Here is a 19,797-nt window from a genome sequence, read left to right as displayed (position 1 = left end):
CTACTCCTGAACAGTTAAGCAAGAGCTCAGTGCTGCCGCCGGGTAGAAACAAGGTGCTGGGCCGGATAAAACAAGAAGAAGGGCCAGATTCAGCCCATGGGCCTTGTGTTTGCCACCTATTCTATAGAGAAAGGGGCAACCTTTTGCACTGTTGGTGGGAAGGCACACTGGTGCAGCCACCGTGGAAAGCAGTATGGAGATACCTCAAAAAAATTTAAAATGCATCTGCCTTTTCATCCAGCAATCCTACTTCTGGGACTATATCTGAAGGAACCCAAAACACTAACTCAAAAGAACATAAGCACCCCTATGTTCATTGCTGGGTTATTTACTACTGCCAAGATATGGAAGCAGCCCAAGTGACCATCAGTACATGAGTGGATAAAACAACTATGGGATATTTACACAATGGAATTCCACTTGGTTGTAAAAAAGAAGAAAATGTTACCCTTTGCAACAGTATGGATGGACCTGGAAAACATTATGCTAAATGAAATAAGCCAGTCAAAGACAAATACCATACAATATTACTCATATGTGGAATCTAACGAACAAAATGAACTAACAAACAAAACAGTCAGACTCATAGATGGAGAACAGATGACAAATAGTGGTGGGGGGGATTAGGGAGAAAAGGAATTGAGCAAAAAAAGAAAAAAGAATCATGGACTCAGACAACAGGGTGGTAATTGCAGGAGGGGAGAGGAGTATCAGGGGACCAAATGATAATGAAAAAAAGATAAAATAAAGATTATACATTAAAAAATTGAGTTACACAGTGAAGTAAGTTGCCCAGGTACAATAGGGAGATTGTATTCTTTTTTTTTTTTTAAGATTTTACTTATTTATCTTTAGAGGGGAAGGGGAGGAGAGAAATATCAATGTATGGTTGCCTCTCGTGAGTTCCCTGCTGGGAACTGGCCTACAAACCAGGCATGTGCCCTGACTGGGAATCGAACTGCGATCGTATGGTTCGCAGGCCCGTGCTCAATCCACTGAGCTACACTAGCCAGGGCGGGAGATTATATTCTTTTAAGTTATGTATAATTAAAAGAATAAAGATAGAGGCTGTATGGACATACAGGGAAGGGTGAAGACCTGGAATAGCCAGGTGGCTGTGTTCATACCTTGGGTAGCAATGTTGCTAGTCCTAGAAGAGACAGAAACTGTAGAAACCAGGTCTGAATTGTGCCACTGGGACTCCATTCACCCTTTGATCAAGGTTTGTCCTGGGGACATGGGGAGCTTGAAAATCTAGAGAAGAAGCATCTGCTTCACGTGGGAAGCTTTGAGGGTGGTTCGGGTTGTCCACAGCCCAGATTAATTCTCTCAACCCAAGGATTAGGGTGGATTCTCAGCCACACCTGATCCAGCACCACCTCACAAAAACACTCTCCCAAGAGGCCTCAATGCACATACTCTGTCCGACAGCATCCTGTCTTTCAGAACAGAGAAATAAAGCACAAATTTACAGACTATAAACTCACAAAAACAAGCTCTGAAGCCACAATTGGCTTTGGACACACAAAATCACAGGATGTTCCAGAAAATTACTATCTTGAAAAGCCCCAGAACTTGAAAGTACTTCCGCCTGGCCTATTTCATCCAAATCCTACCTACTCCTGCCCCAACTCTCCAGGACTCATGCCCCAAATCACTCACATTGCAGCCTCAGCCTAATTTATCTCTATGAGAAACAACAACAAAACACAAGGCAAAACAAAACTTTTGTAGTTTCCTATATCACATGTTGTTTGGAAATCTGTCCCTAACAGTGGTTTTCTTGGCCAGGCAGCAATATAAATGAATCTGGGCTTGTCCAGGCTTTTCTGCTATTGGGTGAGGAGTGAATGGGACCATTTCCTGTGTACGCACTCTCTCTCTCTTCAGAGATACATTCTATTGCTTAAATTTACATCTTTCACATATGACTAATACTTTATGCCCCTTGTATTTTTATAACTTGATGTCTCTTTATGCTCTTTGTTTACTTGCCAGTTGGATTCATAATGATTTTTTATTCCATTGTTCAAATTCTTTCATTTCCTCTGATGTATTTGTCTCAAGCACACTCTTAGTTTATTGTTTACTTTTAAACCTTTTCCTTATTATCTAAAATCAGAAATGATTTATTTAATTTACTTTTGTTCCATCCACCAATGTTCATCTTTGTGGCTTTGTTATTCTCTAAATTTTTTTCTAAAATTTAGAAAGCTTTCTTTTCTTAGTTTTGACACACACATATATAGTTTACTATAGGTCTTACAATTCTACCAGTTTCTAATCAAACTTTTATTTTTGATTTAGAAAAACTGTATAATACCTAAATGCATTCTTAGATCAGACAATAGATGAGTAGAGATCATTATCTTGAATTTCCCAGGATCATTATCTTGAATGTTTCTCATGCACTACCATTTGCAGGGTCTACCACAACCAAAAGTTTGCTCTTTCTTCTTTTCTAACATGAAATAAAATACATAGTGATTTTTTTAAAGTTTGTTTTATTTAGCATAAATGAACATATTTCTTATACACATACACTGTTCTTTTGCTTTCTTTCCAATATACTTTGGAGTGCATTCCAAGTCGGTCCATGGAGATCAGCCATACCCTATTACTGTATGGGTGCACTGTCATTTATGGAAGCACGTACTGAAAATGAATATACAGTTCCTATACAATTATTTTCACATGTGTCCAGAATTAGGATTTTGCTATATAAATTTTTATATAGAAAACAGAAATATTATGGGACACTTAGTAATGAAATTGCTAAGTTAGTGTATTTGAACATGTTAAACTTACTAGATATTTCCAAAATTTTCACTAAAATAGCTATTCCAAATATAATATTTATTAACAAGGTAGTGGTGTATTTACATCCTGAAATTGATATTTTAATATCTCAGGGGGAAAAATCGGCATTTCAGTGTTTCTTTATTTAAATTTCCCTTAATAATTGTGTTCTGTTATACTTTTATAAATGTGTCGAACTGTGTTATATTTTATTCTGAGAGTCAGCTCTCTATCTTTTTGTAATTTTTTTATTAATTTGTAGAAGGCTTTTGAAGATTGAATATAATAGCACTTACAATAGAGAATTATTTATGTATCCATATTAATGATCTTTTCTGTGATTTCTGGGTTTAGTGTTTATTTATAAAGCCTTCACCACAAAATATTTTTATAAATTATATTCCTCTGCACAAATATGTTTGTTTACATGCTCTTAATATTTATATATTTATGTATATTAAACCACACAACAATTCTAAGTGAATTGAAATTTAGGCTTTAATCCATCTAGACTTTTCTAGATGGTTTGAATAACTAGAAGAACATTTACTGAATAATGGTTTTCCTTCTGGTTTGTAATCTTACCTTCACTTTAGGCAAATTTTCAATATAGACAAGTCAATTTGTAGAATTCTTTTCTAGCCTCCCTTGTTTGTTTAATGTAATTACTCTTTTAATTCCTGTCATTTCACAGTAAACTTGGATCCTTGGAAAATACACCTACTTCACTGTTTAATTTTTTACAAAACTATTTAGGATATATATGTTTCTTCTTCAGATACAATTATTTTCATACAAATTCCTGTTGCCATATTGTTCAGAAGCACACTATAATATGGATCTATTTGGGTAAATCAGCATCTTTAGAATTTTTAGGTTTTTTTGTCCAGGGTTTTGGCATGTTTTTTTCATCTGAAATGCTATTTTCATTTGAACTTACAAATATGTAAAGTAATAAATCAAATTTTTCTGCTATCAGCATATATATTGCTAGAATAAATATTAATATTATTTTAAATATTGAAACATAAGGAAAAAATGCCCTATGGGTATCCCTGAATTAGGAAGTGGTTATCCATCTGTTAAGATAGCTTTTAAGCTGCCATTTCATTTACCAATTTTTGTATAGAAGTCACATTTGATTAAGTAATTTTGGGTTGACACTATTTACACTGTGTAGAAAAGTAGCATATTCTTTTTTTTTTTAATTTTAGAGAGAGAGGAAGGGAAGGAGAAAGAGAGAGAGAAACATCAATGTGTGGTTGCCTCTCACACGGCCCCCACTGGGGACCTGGCCTGCAACCCAGGCATGTGCCCCGACCGGATATCAAACCGGGGACCCTTTGGTTCTCAGCTCACACTCCATCCACTGAGTTACATCAGCCAAGGCAAAAAGTAGCATATTCTTGAAAAGAGAATATTGAAGAGCACACTGTACTCAATGGCACAATTTTTAGTGCTGTCACCAAGCAAAATTTTGTCGATAATTCTACCCAAGGAAAAATCAATAGTCACCTTTACCTAGAAATGTATTAAAGAGAGAAATGTATGTAGGAAGGCACTAAATAGGGATTAAACAAATACGGGAAATTGGCAGGTCAAGTTACCGAATTCTTCTGAAGTTGAGACCATGATATTACAGATGCCATAAGCTGTCCCATGGTTTATCATCAGATCCCTAGACTCGCAAAAAAACTATCAGTCTTATCTTCCTATCAGAGAGAAAGCAAATATTACATTTGGCACCAACATCTTAAAAAGCAATATCTGTCTTTTGGATATTTATAATTCAGCACAAGGGTGCAGTACAATGTCTGACAATGGTGTTGCTCTGTTTTCATATTTATACGATCCCTGACTTGGGAGCACGTTTATTATGCTTGTCTGAGAAATGTGCTTCATCTCTGCCATGTCTCACATCTAGATGTTCTTCCTATCTCCAAATCAATAAACCTTAAAAGTGGCTTGTAATAGTTACAGTATGTTTCTCCAGGGAGAAATTGTTGTGTTGGGGTTTTGATGGGTTTTGACACTATACCAATTTCATTTGACAACGAATTGGAAGTTGAACAGTGCACTGAGCCGTGCTGGTGATTTAATACTACCCTTGGCATCTTGTCCTTCGATCTCAGACTGGAAGGCGTTATTTGTGAAAAATGGCCTAAGTTCATTCTCATAGCATTCACATCATCAGTTCATTTCCTTCTTGAGAGAGAAATTAAGAAGGAATAACTTACTGTAAACACGTTAGGGTCTTATTATGGTTAACATGATCATTTTTTGAGACTGAATTTCTAAGACAACAAAGTAGATAATAATTCTTCATTAACAACCTTTGCAATACTTCTACCTCTCCCACAATTCCTTCAATTTTCTGATATTAAAAATAGCCAGGAAACAGTCTCAAACCTCAGTTCTTCCCCTTCTGTTGGGAGGGCCATAATAGTTAATAGTTCACTTCAGTGATCTGCTGATCTGCAACGTAGTCCCTTCAACTGCAAGATGAAATAATGGCAAAACTATTTTTCTCTCGAACTTACATTGCTACACAAATGCCATTGCCTTGATTTTGTTGCCCAGTCTGTAAAAACCCTGTACTGTAGTGTCTCCCAAGGACAAAATTCTTGCTGGAGTATTTGCTGACCTTTCAAGTTTCCATTTCTAATAGACAACATCTCTGTAGCAGGCCATTCTATATAGTAAACCCATAACAAGACAAGTTTGAAGTCAATATAATGCTTTCCTAAGATCCTCTAATTGGAAGAGATGATGAAAAATATCTAACTCCTAAAATTAAATCTGTCACAATATTATGGAAATAAGAAGAACTAGTATGAAAAGCCAGGGATGCCAGGAACCCTTCCAGAACTGAGCAATACTCTAGGGAGCATGAAAATGTAAACTGGCAGGAGTAGAAAAAACAACCTACAGGGACTCCTTTCTCAGGAGCTCTGCTGACGAGGCAAGAATGCAGGAAACTTAATGCATCTCTGAGGATGCTTTACACTTGAGAATGCTCTTCCTGCACAATTCACCGCTGAGAACTCATCTGTCTATAAAGATATGAGATGTCAAAACTAAGTAAAATTTAAAACTGTCATAGTGGATATGTACTGTATACTAGGGGTGATTTAGGAAAATAATAGTTTGGATAGAACTCCCACCACCAATGTTATGTTATGTTGGGAGATTCCCCCAAAATAAATAGTATGAAGTCTGGATCTGGTGTCCTGCACAGAAACGTGTATATTTTCTTCAATTTATCAATCTTAGAATAATACAGTAATAAATCACAAACCAAACAAGCAAGAGACCAACATGCAAAGCAAATGTTGCTCTCAGTAACCTTGGAAGTTTATTGTCACCTTTGTGTGATAGAGTTTTGGTTCACAAAGGCAACGATTAAATAATAAGTTTGGACATCTTTGCTCACTGTTACAAATATTTTTTTAAAAATTTAAAATCCAAAATATAAGAAAAAAAGAGTTAAAATAATTATTTCACCTGGTTAAAAATCTGAGAGGAGAAATAAAGGATCGAATAATTTTTCTTATTTTCAACAGATAAAAATATATCATGTTTACAGTCTTAAAGTTATGGGAAGAAATATCAGGCGTGAAAATACTTGCTTACTGTGAAAAAATTATGATGGAATAAAGAATAGGAAAGTATTTAAAATAAGCAAGTACTTCATGAACTACCTTAAGATTAGAGGCCTCATTTAGAAAATTGTCAATTTCTAAATATAGTCGGGCAGAAAATTGTTAGTCTTCCAAAGGGAGTGGTTAAGCAGCCCTGGTCTGTCATTTTAATGAGGCCAGAGTGGAAAGCAGACTAGCTAACTTCCTTACGTAAGGAAAATCCTATCGGAAAGGGTGCATACACACACACAAACACACACACTTGTTTTTAAGGGAGTTTAAAATATCTGTTCATTATTTTGATTCTGCTGGGGAAATAAGAGGGATCAGCCTTCCAGGGGAAAAGAGGTGAAAGTGTTTAGATCTAGAGAGACAAAGGCTTCTCTACTTCCAGAATTCATTTTTCAAAGTACCTGAAAATTCTGCCATCTCAAATGATGTACAAAGCAAAATGAATAAAAACCCTCCCAAGAATTTTGTATAGGTGTACAATCATTAACTTGTTCAAAACAATCACTATAATATATAGAATCCTTATGGGGATGTTTAATGTTTCCAAATAGAATGTCAAATAAAGTTCATAGATTTGGGAAGATGAGAAAGGATGTCTGAGAAGTTCTCTGTTTAGATCCAGGGTGTATGTATGACTGGTAGATATTGGCATCATTTACGGGCTGAATTCTTCTTCTTCAAAGTTCCTATGTACAAGTCTTGACCTCTAGTACCCCAGAGTGTGACCATATTTGGAAGGCCTCTAAAGAGATAGTTCCGTTAAAATGAGGCCATTAGAGTGGGCTTTGATTCCGATGTGACTGGCGCTACATGAGAAGAGAGGATACAGACAGAGAGATGACCAGAGGGAAGTCCAGTAGATACAAGATTATTGGTAATAGGTTGCCATGCTTTTTTATTTCTATTTTTATTTTTTTAATTAATTTATTTTTTAAATTTATTTATTTTTCAAGTAGTTTTCTGTCTATGACTCCCATCCCATCCCACCCCCCCCGTGCTCCCCCCCTCCCATTTCCACCCTTCTTAGTTGTTGTCCATGTATCCTTTATATATGTTCCTCTAAATCCCTCCCCTTTTTCCTCTGAAATTCCCTCCCCTCTCCCTTCTGGTCACTGTCAGCCTGTTCTCTACTTCAATGTCTTTGGTTATATTTTAAATTGCTGAGTAGTATCAACGTTTTCTTGGCCATGATCTAACCCTAAATCCATTCAGTTTGATCTCGTCATTACCAGAACAGAGAATATATATGTGAACCCAAGAAATCTTTAAAGCATTCCTTCTTATGTAGGTAATTCAATCATGAAAGCTAGCAAGAAAAACTAATGAAAACCCAAGGAAAGAGCTGGCAGGAATGAGAGAGTGGATGGGAGAACACAGACGTGAAACCAGAAGCAAGTGCTTCAAATGAAATCGTCTTTTGCCAAAATTGTTCCCAGCATAAGTGTATAATCCTGAAAATAACTGAATTGTGTGGCCCACACCAGACATCGGAAGCAGGTGTCTGGCTTTAGGAGAGATGAAAATGCTTTCTCTTCTCTCTGCTTTCAAGCTGGGGAAGTCATAATAGGGATACATATGAACCCAAGGAGAGCACCATGCCAGCTCTGCTGCCGGGCAGGTGGAATTGTGCAAAGCATCCCAAATAATTTAGAATGGCGAATAGGCAAGGCATGGATGCACGGGGCACAATAGAAGAAACAAACTCTGAGCTTTCCTCTTGGATGTCCATTCCATTTTCACAGATCCTGAGACCAGAAAGTGACTATGTCGGCAATGCTAATGACCACTAAAGTAAAATGCACAGGGAATGAAGATTTGGTATGAATACTCTTGGATTCGATACACTTGAACGATAATTTCATACATGATGTTGCCTCTGTCACGTGATGGAGATAAGAAAGAATCTGGAGACCGTGTCTAACATGATTCAGAGAAACATGAGTCAGCTTACAGTCACACCTGAAAGTTTGCTATTTTCAAAAACTTTCTGAGTTTTAAAAAGATACTAAAAATTAAACACATTCATGCAATATATCACTATCTCTTTACAGATTTGTAATAAAAGGCATTGAAATAACTATTTAAATTCATCATTGATGTCAGGATAGCCAAAACCCAACATTAATACAGAGCACAAGATCTAAGAAATAATGTTAGATGATATTTTCCCAGGACATTAATTTCAATCTATTGAACAAAGATAAAACAAGTACTTATTTTTAGCAAGGACTCCAAAAGGCATTTAAATAGTTTTCTCCCAGGCTTGACCCAGTTTTGGAGTTCTGACCAGAGGCCAGTCAATCCCCCTTCTTGAAGAGTGGATGAATCTTCCCCACAACTACTCCCCTGGTCAGGGTCTCAACCTGGGGGCCACCCTACAGCTGCCCTAGACCAGGTACCCCAAAACTAGAGACAGCTGCCCTTCCCCAGAGCCTCCAAACTTATTCAAATTAGCCAATATACATAGGGAGCCCTCCAAGCCTAACTATCCCATCCCTCTTGCTACATCTAAGCGTCTAGGTGGCCGCCACTCGGTGCTGGGGTGCAGGAGCCTGTGTGGTGCTGCGTGGAAGCCTTCTTTGGTTTGGAGACGTGTAACCAAGGAGTTCTCCCCTTCACCTGCCTGAGGGTCGCTGTGTTGTGTCCACCATCAAAAGAACCTTTAAATCTTATCGATCAGGCATCATGGATACAAAGGGGGATGAAATTTCATCGTGGATGAACAATTCATGTCTTTAGGCTTCTCCTAGTCTACCTGGAAACCAAATGATGAGGAATCTGACCATAATGAGTAGCTACTATTTATTAAACACTATTATATGCAAGGAAGGTTACATGGATCATCTTTCTTCCTTAAAATAAACTTGAAATCTTGACACTTCTATCCCATTTCATAGACCAATTCGGTGTCCACTGTAATTGTTCAGAGGGAGAGAGAAAAAGGTGGAGACCAAAGATACAAGAAAATCTGAATTTCTGAGTCAGCATTGCAGGAGGTTTACCAACCAGGAATACCTGTTTTTGACTGGGATGAGAGTGAAAAATAAATTATATTGAATGAAGTCATTATGTTTGAGGGTTTTATCAATTATGGCAGCTAATTTATAGAGCGACATCCTGACTAAGATAAATGATTTCTGGTAGTTCAGCTCAAAGGTACAGGGGATGTAGTTAGTCCAAGTGGGAAGAAAGCAGTCAGATTTCTATTATAATGAAATAATCCATTCCATTCATTTAGAGATAACCACCTCAGGGGAAAGTAGCCATTGTACTTGTATACAATTGCGCACTGTACACATTAGAATTTTAAATCTGAACCATGGGACATTGCACTTTGGTCAGAGATTGGAAATATGCATACTTCCCTGAAACAAAGCCAGATGGTACATTTATATCCTACCCATATAGCTGTCTAGGTGGCCCAAGGGGAAACCTTTCCTTTAAATGTGCTGTCCTAGGTTGATACTCAGAGCAAATATGTTTTTAATTATATAAAACACAACATACTCAAACAAAGTCACTCTGGTAGGAATTTCATGGCAAATTCATCAGAGGATCTTTACTTTTTAAACTATTATGGTTTCGTAAAACTAACAATGTGTCACACCTCACAATGATACTTAAAATGGAAAGTGACTTCAGGAAAATAATGACCAACAAATGTAATTGTTAAATGTTAATGAATCCACAACATTTATAGAAAGAATTTATCTTAATGCCCCAATTAACCAATGGGAAATCTTGGTGATTTACTACATGTTTATTGCATCATTCATTCATCTAGACCAGCGATTTTCAACCCTTTGCATCCCATGGCACGTACTTTATTGCTGGAGAACATACATACATGCTTACATAGTGCCTGACACCTAGTAAGAGTTTGCCAAATATCTGTTCAGTATATGACAAATTTTAAAAAGACCACTGTGTGTTTTTGTATCCCAGCATCCAGTTCTTACTGACCTTAATGAACCTTAAGCTGCTGCTTCTTCCTGTTGACATCCAGAATTCTCTGCAATACTACTGCATTCTGAAGCAAAAATATTGGAGGACCATGTCCTAGCTCACTTTGATTTCCAAATGTGCTTTATTAGCCAAAGCTAGTATAATTCAGGCCATTTCTCCTAGTAGGAATTTAGAAGTGATACAATGTCACCCAGTTTTAGGAAGAAAATGGGCAGCCTAAAAAAATTGAAACTCTTCAAAAGGAAAAGGCAGGAGCACTTAAAAAAAGAATTAGGATTTCTTTTTCAAAAAGTTTTAAACACCTTGGCTTAAAATGTGCTGGAAATGGCAAGCCATAAAAACTGGATTAGTTTTGTTTTCAAATACCTGGGGAAGAAGACATGGGGATCGGCACGCAATTGCTAATCCTTCCCAGTTTGTATTCTGGTGGCCAAAAAAGACACAGCAACAATGAAACAGAGAGGCCGACCTAACACATATTCCTCGACACTAACACACATCCCTGTCTCAAACACTGAACAGCCAGCATGTGAATAATGTCTGATTGCAGTGGCGTTTGAATAACATTGAGTTAGTGCGTCTCCTAAATGTAAGGTAACAAAGAAGAATGTGCTCCTAAAAACTGAAGCATTTTTGTCCCCATCCTACCCAGCGTCTCTGTGCGTGCCCTGCTTGGGCAATGTAGTTCTGGCAGTGATGTCATGCTCCCAGTAACTGACATTGCAGTGACCTAACTTGATTTTCTAAAACTTGTTCCAGGAAGGCTGATGACTAAGAATATGTATATGAGATACACAAATCCACAAAGTCCCCCCAATATTATTTGCAGACCATTTTAGTCATCATTCAAATCAAACATTTTTCTTTTTTTTCCCTCATAATCACCACCTCCTGTACAAGTTACCCTATCTAATGAGAAAGCCTTATTTTGAAGAGACATAAAAAAGAAAACCTTCATAGAGAATGAATCAAATCATGGCTGCCCTGATCTTCAAACAAAAATTGATTCAGAACATCACAGACATTGACAGTTAAAAAAAAAAAGCCATACTATTTGAGATACATAAAGAACCTCAGTAAAGAGAAACATGTGAGGGAAATAAGTTCTCGTTCAAAGAATTTCATTTCCCAGACATGAAAGCCCCTTTAATTTTCTCCCAAATGAATGCCAGTTCTAGCATATTTTATGAGCACCTTCATTACTATTAGATCCTGAAATATAATAAAATGACCGTAATGTGGGATTCCCCCAAAACATTTACTGGGCTCTCCAGGAACCAGTATCAGCACAAACTTGGGGATATTTCAAGACCGTTGCTCATGAACTCTCTGGGAAGATTTACTGGAAAAAAATTTCATCTGAATAAGTAAACCATCTCACATTTTAAAATTATTTTTTCTTTATCTTCAGTGTTTACATTATGACAGATGCCCCTCTGCCCCTCCCCCTTGGCTCACCTCCTCCCCACACCTCTCCTGTGCCCTCCTTCCCTCTGGCCATGAGCACACCTCTCTTCATTTTTAATGATTATTTCAAATAGAATTCTTTCATGTCAATGTTTTCTTCTCTTGAACCCATGTTACTCATTCTCTGAAGATAGATTAGGTTCTAGCAACTTCTCAGAACACTTGGGAGTAGTAAGCCTTGGCTCCTTGCCATTGTTACAGATACATTTATCTCTGTCCACCTAATTAATGGCTCCTTAACCAGAGAGCCCAGAGTGATGTTAGGTGTTAAGTGACTGTGGACCACCCTGTGTGAAAAAATGTCTATGATAATCACCATGGGGCACAGCATGCAAGTACAACAACAAGAAAAATGTGTCACCCAAGAAGCTGTCAGGTTAAATTAATATAATGTGAAATGGCAGAGCACAGATGTTTTCATGTTTTTTTTCGAATAATTAAGCCTATGAACGTAACACTGGGTCCTGGCATTCATGTTGTGGAAGTGACTTCGGCTCAGCAGGGAGAGAGTGCTTCTTACTCTCAGAAGAAGTAGCTATCACTGTTCTCTCTGTAACTATGAAGAACCGTTCGAGCCTTGATTGTGGATCCATTTACTACCCCTCCCAGGGACAGAAAGGTTCACTTACCCCCCAGAACTGGCATAGGGCATTCGGCTAACCTTCTGACCCTTCTCCTGCTCCCATCTCTTTTGGTGGGAACAAAACCACAAGTGAAAGAACAAAGGAGAACTTGTTTCCACCAGACGGCAGGAGAAAGGATATTTAGAATAGGATTGATTATTCCCCAGTAGGTTAGTTAGGTCTGGACTGCATTCAGAGCTAACACATTGAAAGCTGCTCCTCAGTGGCCCTTGCCAATTTCTACCTGTTGAATTCCATCCTCTATAAATTTCACCCATATATGCTTGAATGGGGACCATTATGAATGTCTTCAGCAGACTTTTCTCCAGAGTGGGAGAGTACTACCTGCTGTCCTATGTAAACAATCACATGTTCAATCTTAGAGTTCCTGGGTTCTCCTTCCTTGTCACTGGATTTCACTGAGACTCAATTCCCCAGTGATGCTTTGACTTGGGCCACTTTGTTTTGAGCGTGCTGACCTTCCCACCTTTCCAGGATACTATCAGCACAAAGGTGAGAGGCATCCTCCTGCAGCTATTAAGATTCACCTCCCAGATCTCCTACTATGAGGAGCATAATTAATGCAGGCCCCCAGCTTCCAACTGACCCTGGCACTAAATTCACACAAAGGCCACACTTCCTGGCCTAGGTGCTCTGGGCTGAAGACTCCAGCACGGAGTTCGAAATCCCTTGCTCCTCAGGGGAAACCTCTGCAGCTGAGGAATCCCTCTGGGAGCTCAGCTGCTGCCCACAGGAGCAGGGCCAGCCCCTTGCACATCCCACCCCTCCTACCAGTCTTGTGGCTTCTTCTGTGCATCCTTAGTTATAAGACTTCTATTAAGCTGACCGTCAGTTGGTATGCAGGTCGATGGTTCTATATTGTACTTATAATTCCAGTTTGGTCCTGGGAGGGGGTGAGAGTAACATCTACCTAGTCTGCCACCATCTTAAATGTTGAGTCACATCATTAACAGTGATTTACTTTAGGCCTCAGAGATTATTGGGGTTTTCATCTTATATTTTATAAGATTCTTTATTATTAGAATGTTTTGGTAATAAGCATAAATCATTTTCATAATCAGGAAAGCAAAACCATTATTTTTCAAGTCATTATAATTATGTAATGTATTTTTACAATTATGATTTTTATATACATTTATACTTTTATAATTATGAGTATACTTATATACTTATACTTCCATGTATAGTTTGGGGCCCATTCTGTAAGCTAAGCATCTTATTTATATTTTAATAATTATTCTGTTGTTGAGCAGAAAATATACTTGAATAATAAAACTCATAAAAAATGCAATGCACAATCCCATGATGCTGTGCTTGGCTGATACACACACACACATGCAATATTGTATATATGCTTGCATGTGGCACATACGTGTGTATGTATGTGATACAATGTCTTCAACTCTTTGTTTTTAAGACAGGAGGTTTCTTATGGACACAATAATATTCTAAAAATTACTGCTGCATGCTTTTATGTCTTTGTAAGGAATGCTTTGTCATGATGAGTTAAAAAATCACTACTACTCTGTCTGAAGTTCAGCCAGCCTAGGAGCACAGATTCATAGAGTCAAGGGATCTGTTGAAGTATTCATTCCTTAGGATCAAATGTCAATCTTTGCTTCTTCCCTTTTAACAATTAAGACAATTTCATTGCCACCTATACTTCCAACTCACACAGAGATGCCTCAGAAAACCTCAAGGGCCCTGCTGACCATCACCCAACGTGCAGGCAGAGATAAACAGTCCATTGTATTTTATTGGAGAGTTCTAATGCGGAAGCCAACAGGATGTAGGAGCTGCTGAGCTGCTGGGTCGTGTCACAGAGAAAGTACTGTACTCATTCATTCATCTCCTTTTTCCCTCGACAAAAAATGATGATTCATACATAACTGAAGCAATGTCATTTCAGCACTATGGCTACAATTTTGGAAATCCCAAGCAGCTTGTACTTTGCCATTGGGCAATAATTCTTTCTTTAAGGTTTGCGGGTGGGTGGGAGGCATGAGTGTTTGGTTTTTCCCTGCCGAGTGCTCTGGAACAGAACGGCTCCCCGCCTTCCACACCAGCGGGGGGAGCAGCAGCATACTGACATCAGGGGCCAAGAGAAAAGAATGTTGTCAGTCGTTCCAAAACAGCGGCCTATTGGGAGAACCCCTAGAGAAAATGGAGCCAGGATATTTATAAGTTGTTTTTATCAAGTTGATAAGAAGAAAGGCATATCTTTAAGGACACAAGAAATGAGATTTGGTTACCATTATAAGGAACTATACAAACTGAACTATGTCCCTTTCATAATTATAGAACCTAGACAAAAAGTGTATGCATTTGAAAATCCCTGTGCTGACACTGAATTCATTTTTGCCATACTCCCCAGCAACGAAAAAAACAATGAGTTTTTTCCACAAGGAATAAAATAAGGTGTTGCTAGTGGTACAAGGGAAGTGGTTTGCATTATATATTGTGATAAAAATGTTTGCCTTTATTTTGCAATCAACCTCTTGCAAAAGAATAATATAGTTTTCATCCCTGGCCAATAAGATATTCCCAAATAATCATCTCTAGCATTTATCATGAGCAGTGGTAACATACACAACTTCCATTGTTGGTTAATGTACCTATAAGTAAAATGAGAAAATAATGAGTATTAACACAGGAAAAAAGAAACCAGTAAAGGTAATAGTCAAAATTCTCATTTTGAGAAAGAGCTATATGAAATTCAGAAAAGCTGAGAAATGTACCCAAGTTCAGAGAGTTAATAAATAATATCTCCAGGACTTCAATCTATAACTTGGATTCTAATGCCTATGTTTATAACCATGGCACTTTGCCTTTCCTGTTGTTAAAATTTGTTTTCTTCTGAAACATTGCAAAAGGGCTTAACACTGTATAAGAGAGAAACTACATCATCACCATGTCCTTTTATATTTTTGGACATTTTAAAATTGGTTCCTCAAGTGTTGCTTTAAAATATTTACTTATTTACCTTCTACTTTATAATAAAAAAGATTAGATTAACTTAGAGAGTGACAAAAATTAAAACAAGTTCTGACTTCAGTGAGTTTCACTTTTACTTCCTTATGAAGTTTACACCAAGGTAATAAAGAAGTCAGGAGCTCATTTACAGACTCATGTTTCAATGACTGCTGGTCTCGCTATGCATTAAATGAAGAAAATAACAAATGTAAACTCATCACCTGAATAAACTGATCATAATTAAATGTTGCCAAAAAAGAAGATATGTTTCCCAGTCCTATAAGAGATGCTGCATTTCCTAGCTGATTTGCTCATATCTTTTATTTATTTTTATGGATTCCTACTCTTACTCCCGCATCATAATTTATTTGAATTCTTCTTTATAATTTAGGTTTCTCAATTACTTGTTCTAGTCATTACAACCATACTTTTCTTTACATCATGAGCATAGTTAAATAGCTACCTTAAGGGTTTTCTCTATGAATTCAAAATCTTGAATCTTCACAGTGATTTCATTTGAAGATCAAGTTCTGTATTGTCTTGCAAACTTGAATATTATGTTGCAATAATTGTGGATTCTACTGTGTTCTGAAAAGTATTGTTTTTTTTAATTTTAAAGATTTTATTTATTTATCTTTAGAGGGGAAGGAGAAAGGGAGAGAAACATCAAAGTATGGTTGCCTTTCATGCATCCCCTGCTGGGAACTGGCCTTCAGGGAACCTGGAGGTCTGTACTCAATCCACTGAGCTACACCAGCCAAGGCAAAAGTATTGGGTTTTTTACTGTTCTTTTAGTGATCAATTAATTTGGTTGGAATCAAATTGCAAACTCTCTTGGATGGCAGCTCAGATCTCACTTCAGTGCTTTGATTCTTACCCAGCTGCCTGAGGTCGACCCCACAAATGGGTGGTTCAGGAGACAGCCAGAGATTCTAGCATAGTTTATATACGGAACGTAAGGCACCCTGTCTCTGACTTCATCTTTCCCGGGATTTCCCCCCAATTTCCAGAAATGGTGACTGCCTAAAATTAGAAAGATTGTGGGTTTTTCAACAGAGATTTAGTCACTCTATATGGCATACCCTGGAAACCCTCTAATTATGAACAAAAACTGCAAAGTTAAGAAATTCTCTCTATGTCTTCACTTCATCCAAGGGTTAATTTCCTTCCTGAATCTCCTTGCTTTTTGTTAACTTCCAGTGTCTTTCTTTCTTTCTTTCTTTTTTTTTAGCCTATCTAGAGACTAATTTGTGTAATTTTAACACTACAGTATATATATCACTTCTCTGGTATACTGACATGATTTGGGGGTTACAACTAATAAATATAACTCAGTGTATCTTAAACAAAACAGGGAGGTGAATGGACCAAAGTACTGAAATATTCAGGGTGAATTTCAAACACTATAGCAGGAATTTGTTTATCTTGAAGTTTTGGGATCTTGGCTCTGATTCTGTTCATACGCTTTGTTCAGAAGAACCTTCTCTCCACCCAGTTTTCAAAGCTCCAGGCTTATGTGTGACCAGGTCAAATGACCTCAGTAGAGATGGAAGACCTGAAACTCACTGGTTCCAGGGAGTCTTAGAACTGACTTCTGTGTTTTGGGCTGTTTGACCCATTTCCAAACTAATCCCCATAACTAAATGTACGTTATGTGTTTGGTCCCCGGGACTAGCTGTGACTTCAGTCCCATCCAAACCACCTAACCTGAGAGCAGAGAAGAGTGGGTCCCTAAGGGAAAATCAGGTCATAACACTAGATGGAAGAGAGAGGGCCAGATTGGTCAAACAGAATGCGCTCTATTGGCCCAGACAGGGGAAGGAAAACATGTCAGGTTGAGAGAAGGGAAGTAACCACTAACAGATGGCAACAAACGTGGGCTTCATGTTCATTGTCAGATTTCTCCTAAGTCCGCTTAAGAGCCCAGTCCCAGGCCCCTCTGAGCACGTGTTCATTCTTTGACTCTTTTCGTGAGAGTTCTGATCTCTCTTCCCTTTGCCAACAGAAGCAGGGATTTAGTTCACTCTCATTTTACCAACACAGTCAAACTATTTTCCCTAGGAACACACCAGAGCTAGGAACACACATTCAACAAAAACTTCTCCCCTTTTAAAAGACTAAGTAGGCACAGCGCCTTTATTCATGGTAACTGTAATATACCAACTAACCAAATCAAAGTCTCCATGTCAAAACAAGCAGTGAATACAAGTATTAGTAAACAAGAATAGTCTTTAAAAAGACTAATTTGGGGTTTACAAATTGTGTTTGAGATGAGTCATGCACATATGTGAACAAAACATGTAATTTTACTTGCTTGGGATAAAAATAAATTCACATGTATTTCAATTTGTGTATTACAATGGCCCTCAGTCCCCAAGTTGTCATCAGCATGGCTGCCGTTCTGCTCAGATTAATCTTCCCCAGGTATTGTGCCTTCCTAAGTCATCACTGCAATTCCAGCAAGCCTCACCAGTGAGCTCCCTCCTAATACTACCATTGCTGCTCCTCTCTCTGCTAATTGTCTCCATGGGGAGAGACCTTTTAACTGTTTTTACTGATTGTTTTCTTTCTCTTTTATGTGGAGAGAGCCACTTCTCCTTCCTAGGCTGGCTTCCAGCAGCCTGTGCAGTGCCTCAGCCTTCTAACCCCCTCTCTCACCTGTGCTGTGTGCAGAGGCCCACTGTGGGAGGCAGAGGACCCACTGTGGGAGGCAGAAGTTCTGGATCTTATTTTTCTACTCTAAGAGGCATCTGTTAAACAGATGATTCCCCTGAGATTTTATATTAGAAAAACTAGGTGTCTTTTTTTCTACTTCTAGATGCTGCCTCTGTCAACAGAGGCAAAAATCTCAAAGCGCCAATTGGGACGGCAATCTGCTGTCTCACTCAGACGCCGTGTGCTGGTCATGCTGTCCATGCACCTCACACACGGCATCATCCCACCAAAACTACTTGTGTTCCCCAGGCCAGCTGGCCTCTACCATCTCCACAGGTCACCAAGTGGGAAAAAGAACTTACATTATGACTGAACTAAACAGATAAAGCCAAAGTATACATTCATTTTCAAAAGGTGGGCTACTCTAGCTATTCACAAGAAGAAATAAATTATATTGAGTGTCCCCCGACCCTTGTCCATGTGTCACCACACAAGAACGAGCAGAGCCCTGCCTAATAGGTGGCACATGTATATATGTACGTGTGTGTTTCCACTCACCCATACACTCACGTAGATACATGCTTACATAATATATATATCACGTTACTGGCTTCCCAGTAGCAGCATTTACAAAGCCTTAACTCAGTAATTTATCCATCTACCCTGGGAGAAGTATTAATTGCTCTATTATGCTAATTATACTAATGGCTTTATATAGTCCAGCCTTCAAATGAGCTTCATTTAAAATTGGCAATGTTAACTTACACCTGCAAAAAGGTATTTTTCTCCTCGCTTGGGAATAGAGGAGGCTGTTTTTCACACAAAACAGCCTCTTCTCTCTGGTTTTGACCTAAAGACTAATATTTTTGTTTGCTTTGATTATTTTGCAGAACCACAGGCAGACTTTTGTATTTAAAAGTTTACTCAAGGACTATGGGAAAAAAATCATGGCTCTCACAAAGTAACCACATGCTAGAGGGAATTTTATTTAAAACATTTGTTTGAATACCTATCAGGCAGAATAAATAGGAATACTGAGTTCTCCTGCTTCTAAATTCATCATTCCATTATTTAGATAACATTTACCAACTCGAAAAATATAATTCTTATCTTCATTAAGATATGTTATTAATAGGGAATATATTTTCTTGCTTTGTATAACTTGATAAACAGCTATTTGTGGGTAATCTCATTTTCTCAATTAGCTGTTGTGAAGGGTGTACAGTAAGTCCTCAGAGCATGTGGGGCAATCTCGCTCTAGCGCGCACAGGGTGACGGTTACAGGATTAACTCGTAGCAGTCGCCACGGTTCCATGATGAAGCAATGTTAAATGCTTTGGATGCTTCGACCTACCTCTTCACTTAAAATGGGACAATTTTATTTTCCACCTCAACACCAAGGTCATCTTAAAGCTCTCCACCAGAACATAAGGCAGGGCTTTGTCCATCTTGTTCCTGTCTATGTCCAAAGGGAGTTAGGGCCTCTCCTGGTTCAATACACATAGATTCGAGTATTTATCCAGAATTTCAAAGTATGTGTGTCTGTGACCGAGTGTGATGTCGGTGGGGGAGAGAAAGAAAGAGGGAGAGGGAGAAGGAAGTATATACCGAGACCCCATTTTTGACATTGAAAGTTATTC

This window comes from Sturnira hondurensis, unplaced genomic scaffold, assembly GCF_014824575.4.
Source record: "Sturnira hondurensis isolate 20B ecotype Veracruz unplaced genomic scaffold, ASM1482457v3 Scaffold0010128, whole genome shotgun sequence".
NCBI classification, from domain to species: Eukaryota; Metazoa; Chordata; class Mammalia; order Chiroptera; family Phyllostomidae; genus Sturnira; species Sturnira hondurensis.
This window is presented reverse-complemented; position numbering follows the sequence as displayed.